Source organism: Crocuta crocuta, unplaced genomic scaffold (genome assembly GCF_008692635.1).
Source record: "Crocuta crocuta isolate KB4526 unplaced genomic scaffold, BGI_CrCroc_1.0 scaffold99, whole genome shotgun sequence".
In the NCBI taxonomy this organism is placed as follows: domain Eukaryota; kingdom Metazoa; phylum Chordata; class Mammalia; order Carnivora; family Hyaenidae; genus Crocuta; species Crocuta crocuta.
The window spans coordinates 6,175,795-6,182,543 of NW_027551560.1; the positions used below are offsets into that span (position 1 = coordinate 6,175,795).

At 39.2% G+C, this 6,749-nt stretch overlaps 1 protein-coding gene across 1 annotated transcript in view; it reads right to left on the minus strand.

The window, feature by feature from the left end:
* FANCC (FA complementation group C) overlaps positions 1-6,749 on the minus strand; it is a 260,016-nt gene that overhangs the window by 133,349 nt on the left and 119,918 nt on the right. The gene's annotated exons all lie outside the window — the stretch shown is intronic.

Below are 6,749 nucleotides of genomic sequence, written 5' to 3' on the forward strand. Positions count from 1 at the left end.
AGCTGTCAGCACAGAGCCTGATGCGGGGCTTGAAACCACAGAGTGTTAGATCATGACCTGAGCCAAAGTCAGGTGCTTAACTGACTGAGCCACCCAGGTGCCCCCAAAAGTGTATTTCTATATACTGGCCACAGAAAACTATAAAATAAAATAAATAATCATCCAAAACCATAAAATACTCAAATATAAATTTAACAAAATATGTGCAAGAAATGTACAGTACAGACTTCTGAGAAAGATGGAAGAACAGGAGGATCCTAAGCTCACCTTGTCGAAAGTACACAATTAGATAACACCCACATCTGTGTAAATAACCCAGAAGACAACCCAAAGACTGGTAGAACAGATTCTCCACAGCTAAATGTAGTGAAGAAGTCATACTGAAGAAGGTAGGAAGAGCAGAGAAGCAGTTGGGAGGCAGGCTTCTGCGGGATGTCTGCATGAGGGATACAGTGGGCACAGAGTGGAGAGAGGAGCAGATCCCTATGCCAGCAGGCAAAGGGAACTCACAGGGGGAAGATGAATCCCCATTAACATTTGGCTGTGAAAACCAGAGGGGCTTAACAAGCAGTGGGACTTAACACCTGAACTTTAAAATTCAGCAGGTTTGAGTCTGGGAGAGTCAGGAGGGCAGAGTTCTTGCTGAAAGGGACAGTACAACAAACAGCCCAAAGAAATACAGCATAGAAGCAGCAGTTCAAAAAATACCTGAAGTATACAGGAAGGAGATTTATTTACCAATCTTGAAGTGTGTACAGGGAGGGCAGGGATCTTTGAAAGGCTTGTGCAGGAATAAAAAAGCTGGTGGGTAACATTTCCCTGCCCTGCCCCCAAGTCTAGATATATGGAAACTTGTGGGAACCAGCACAGCACCAACATTCTCTACCTAGCTTGCTAACAGTGAACCCAGCCCCCATACTCATCTTTGGACTCACTTTTTCCATCTTGGCCATGCCGTAAGTTTTTCTTAGTGACTGCAGGTCTCCCACCCCCACAGTGAACCATCATGACCTTGCTGATACACCCCCTTGCCCCCACCACTGCATTCTCCTATGGATCCACTCCTTTCAACCTACCAGGCCTTGGCAGAATCCTTCCCAGACAGCTGTAGTCTCCTTCCCACAACAAACCAGAATGACCTTACTGGCACCTAATGTTCTGTCCCTGTGTTTTCCTATGAACCAGCTCCAATACGCCTTTGGCCAGAGCCTACCCAAGGCAGTGTCACAAGCCTGGCAGTGATCAAGCAGTGGCTAGCACCACCACAAACGGACTCCTATTCCAGGAAGATGGGAAAATAACCACACACATCAGTCCAACTGCAGTCCCAGGAAGAGGCTGAGGGCAGGTATCAGATCTGACTGCAGGTTCTGCCCAACAATGAAAGCTTCTCAAAGGAGGGGGGCACCTGGGTGGCTCAGTCAGTTAAGCATCAGACTTCCGCTCAGGTCATGATCTCACAGGTTCCAGCCCTGCACTGGGCTCTGCGTTGACAGCTCAAAGCTTGGAGCCTGCTTCAGTTTTTTTGCCTCTGTCCCTCTCTCTCTATCTCTCTCTGTCCTCCCCTGCTTGCACTCTCTTTCTCAAAAATAAATAAATAAACATTTAAAAAAATAATAAGGACAACACAGGAAAAGCACCCTGCAGTTTGGTGCTACTGGATCTCTGACAAATACCTGGTATGATTAAACTCAAGTCCAAGGCAACCCCAGACTGGCCCATTAACACAAGGACCAAATACTGCCCACAACAGACAAAGAGAGTTGCTGCAGATAACTGGGATGAAGGCAAATAAAGCAGCTCAGCCACAACAACAGGATGTGTGCAAAACACATAGCACATACCCCTGAAGTGCTGGGTTTGGGTAAACAGGGGACAATGCACTGCAGGGCATTACAGGACCTCTTCTTCATAAGGCCACTACTTTCAAAAGCAGAAGACATAGATGACTTTCCTAACACATAAAAATAGAGAGGTAAACAAAAAGAGGAGACAGAGGACCATGTCACAAATGAAAAAAAAAGGCAAAAATCACAAGAGACCTATATGAAATGGAGATAAGTAATATGCTTGATAGAGAATTTAAACTAATAGTCATAAAGATACTCACTGGATTTGACAAAAGAGTGGAGGACCTTAACAAAGAGACTGAAAACATGAAAAAGAACCAATCATAGATGAAGAAATAACTGAAATTAAAAACAGACAGGATAGAATAAACAGTAGACTAAATGAAGCAGAGGAACAAATCAGTCACATAGAGGACAGAAAACTGGAAAGCAATCAAGCTGAACAGGAGCTAGGAAAAAAAAAACAACAACAACAGACAAGGAGAATTCAGAGATACCACCAAGTGCAATAATATTTCCATTACAGGGATATTTGATGGAGAACAGAGAGAAAGGGTGCATAAAATATATTTGAAGAGATAATAGCTGAAGACTTCCCAAATTTGAGGAAGGAAAAAGAAATCTAGATCTGGAAGCATGGAGAACCCCTAACAAAATCAACCTAAGAATGTCCATATCAAGACACATAGTAATTAAAATCGCAAAAAGTAGCGATAAAAAATTTTTTAAAGAAGTATAAGAACGTTATATACAAGGGAAACTCCATAAGGCCATCCGCTGATTCTGCAGCAGAAATGTTGCAAGACTGAACGAAGTGACATAATTTATTCAAAATACTGGAGAAAAAATCCTGCAACCAAGAATACTCTATCTAGCAAGGCTATCATTCAGAATAGAAGGAGTGATTAAGAGTTCGCCAGACAAAAAATGTTAAAGGAATTCATGACCATTAAACTAGCCCTACCGAAATGCTAAAAGGGACTCTTTGAGTGGAAAAAAAAAAAGACCATAAGTAGGACTAAGAAAAATAGAAAGCACAAAAACCAGTAAAATAAGTATATCTGTAAAAATCAGTGAAAGGATTTACATAACAAAAAGATATAAAATATGACACCATATACCTAAAATCTGGGGGTGGGAGGAGCAAAGAATAGGTTCAAACTTAAGCTACCATCAATTTAATATAAACTGTTATTTGCATAAGATGTTTTGATAGAAAAGCTTAATGTTAACCACAAAGCAAACACTGGTAATAGCCAGTAAACCATGAGAAAAGAGAGCAAGAGAAGAAAGGAACAGAGAAAAACTGCAAAAAACAAAAAACAAAATAAAACAAAAAGAACAAAAAACCAAACCAATGAACAAGTAATGGAATGTCAATAGCTACATACCCATCAAAAATTACTTTGAATGTTAATGGAGTAAATGCTCCAATCAAAAGACACAGACAGAATAGATAAAAATCAAGACATGTCTATATACTGCCTTTATTTTTTAATACTTTAAAAAATTTTAATGTTTATTTATTTTTGATAGAAAGAAAGTGTAAGCAGGAGAGGGGCAGAGAAAGAGGGAGACAAAGAATCTGAAGCAGGCATCAGCTAAGCTATCAGCACAGAGCCCAACTTGGGACTCGAATTCACAAACTGCAAGATCATGACCTGAACCAAAACTGGACACTTAACCAATTGAGCCACCCAGGTACCTCTAAACTGACTTTATAAGAGACTCCTTTCAGACTTGCAGGATTGAAAGTGAGGGGATAGAAAAGCATTTATCATGCAAATGAAAAGGAAAAGAAAGCTGGGGTAGCAATACTTATTTTGGAGAAAACAGACTTGAAAACAAATATTGTAACAAAAGGCAAGGAATGATACTGTGTAATCATGAATTATGTACAGTAATCCAACAGGATATAACAATTGTAAATATTTATCCACCTGTCATGGAAGCACACAAATACATAAAACAGCTAATAACAAACATAAACAAAGTAACTGATAGTAATACAATAATAGAAGGGGACTTTAACATCTTGCTTACATCAATAGGTCATTCAGACAGAAGTCAACAAAAAAAAATATGCAATGGGAAAATAATCTCTTCAACAAAGGTGTTGGGAAAACTGGACAATTACATGCAAAAGAATGAAACTGGGACACTTTCTTACACCATACACAAAAAATATCAAAATGGATTAATGACCTAAATGTGGGACCCGAAACCATCAAAATCCTAGAAGAGAGCACAGGCAGTAATTTCTTTGACATTGCCTGTGGCATCATTTTTCTTTTCTTCTTAAATGTTTATTTATTTATTTTTGAGAGTGAGCGAGCATGTGCACGCAAGCAGGGGAGCGAAAGAGAGAGAGGAGAGAGAGAGAATCCCAAACAGGCTCTGCACTATCAGTACTGAGACCCATGTGGGTTCAGTCTCACAAACCCTAAGATCATGACCTTAGCTGAAATCAAGAGCTGGAAGCTTAACCAACTGAGCCACCCAGGTGCCCCTATGGCATAATTTTTCTAGATACATCTCCTGAGGCAAGGGAAACAAAAGCAAAAATAAACTCCTGGGACTACATCAAAATAAAAGGCTTTTTTTTTTTTTTCCTTTTAAACAAAGGAAATAATCAACAAGACTAAAAGGCAACCTACTGAATGGGAGAAGATATTTGCAAATGACATATCTGATAAAGGGTTAGTATCTAAAATATATAAAGAACTTATACAACTAAATACACACACAAAAAAACTAAATAATAAAATTAAAAAATGGGCAGAAGACACAGACATTTCTCCAGAGACATATAAAAAACCAACAGACTTATGAAAAGATGCACATCATTAATCATCAGGGAAATGCAAATCAAAACCATAATGAGATATCACCTCAGAAAGTAAGAATGGCTAAAATCAAAACAGAAGAAAAAAGTGTTGGCTGGAATATAAAGGTAAACTTCATGCACTGTTGGTGGAACTGCAAACTGGGAGAGGCAATATGGAAAACAGTATGAAGCTTTCTCAAAAAATTAAAAACAGGACCACCATATGATCCAGTTATCCCACTACTGGGTTATCTAAAACATAAGAAAACACTAAGTTGAAAAGATACTCCTATGTTTACTGTAGCATGATTTACAAAAGCCAAATTATGGAAGCAACCCATGTGTCCACAGATAAATAAAAGGATTAAGAAGAAATGCTATATGTGTACAGTGGAATATTACTTAGCCAGAAAAAGGAATGAAATCTTGCCATTTTCAACAACATGGATAGACCTAGAGGGTATAATGCGAAATAAAATAAGTCACACAGAGACAGACAAATACTGTGTAATTACACTCATACTTGTAATGTAAGAAATAAACGAGGGGCGCCTGGGTGGCTTAGCCGGTTAAGTGTCCGACTTTCGCTTGGGTCATGATCTCGCGGTTCGTGGGTTCGAGCCCCGCGTCGGGCTCTGTGCTGACTGCCAGCTCAGAGCCTGGAGCCTGTTTCAGTCTGTGACTCCCTCTCTCTCTGACCCTCCCCTGCTCACGCTGTCTCTCTCTCTCTCTCCTAGAAATAAATAAAAAAACATTTAAAAAAAAAAAGAAAGAAAGAAATGAAAAAGTAAAGAGAAAAACCAAAAACCAGACCCTTAACTATAGAAAACAAACTGATGGGTTATCAGAGGGAAGGTGAGTTGGGGGATGCATAAAATAGGTAAAGGGGATTAAGAATATACTTATGATGAGGGGCACCTGAGTGGCTGAGTTGGTTAAATGTCCAACTCTTGATTTGGGCTCACGTCACAATCTCACGGGCTCGTGGGATTGAGCCCACATTGGCCTCCATGCTGATGATGTGGAGTCTGCCTGGGATTCTCTCTCTCCTCTCTCCCTGTCTCTCCCCATGCAGGTGCTCTCCTTTTCTCTCAAAATAAATACCTTTTTAAAAAAAAAAAAAAAAAAGAATATACTCATGATGAGCACTGAGTAATGTATAGAAGTGTTGAATCACTATATTATACAATTAACATTAATAGAACACTGTATGTTAACTGTACTGGAATTAGGAAATAGTAATACATTAAAATTTTTTAATTAAAAAAAGAAATGTATACTATACACTACAAAATATGGATGAGAGAAATTAAAGAAAGACAAATAAACAGTTGTAGTATGCTCTTCAACTGAAACACTTAATATTAAGATGTCAATTCTCCTCAACTTTATAGCTTCCAGGCATTTTTGAAAAAACTGTTAATAACCATATCTGGAATAACTAGATAGCAATTTAGAAAACAAATCTCTACCCTTACTTCACACCCATATGAAAAGTTAACTCGGGGTGCCTGGGTGGCTCAATCAGTTAAGTGTCTGACCTCAGCTCAGGTCATGATATCACACTTCGTGAGTTTGAGCCTCACGTTGGGCTCTGTGCTGACAACTTGGAGCCTGGACCCTGTTTCAGATTCTGTGTTTCCCTCTCTCTGTACCTCTCAAAAAATAAGTAAAACATTAAAAAAATTTTTAAGATGGGGCGCCTGGGTGGCTTAGTCGGTTAAGCGTCCAACTTTCGCTTGGGTCATGATCTCGCGGTTCGTGGGTTCGAGCCCCGCGTCGGGCTCTGTGCTGACTGCCAGCTCGGAGCCTGGAGCCTGTTTCAGTCTGTGACTCCCTCTCTCTCTGACCCTCCCCTGCTCACGCTGTCTCTCTCTCTCCTAGAAATAAAATAAAACATTTAAAAAAAAAAAAAATTTTTAAGTTAAGTAGATTATATATTTAAATTCAAATAAAAGCTAACACTATAAACTTTTGGAAGAAAACACAAGAGAAAATCTTTATAAACAGTATAGGCAAAAATTTCTGAGGATACAAAAAATCTGAGTCATAAAGAAAAATGGACAAATACA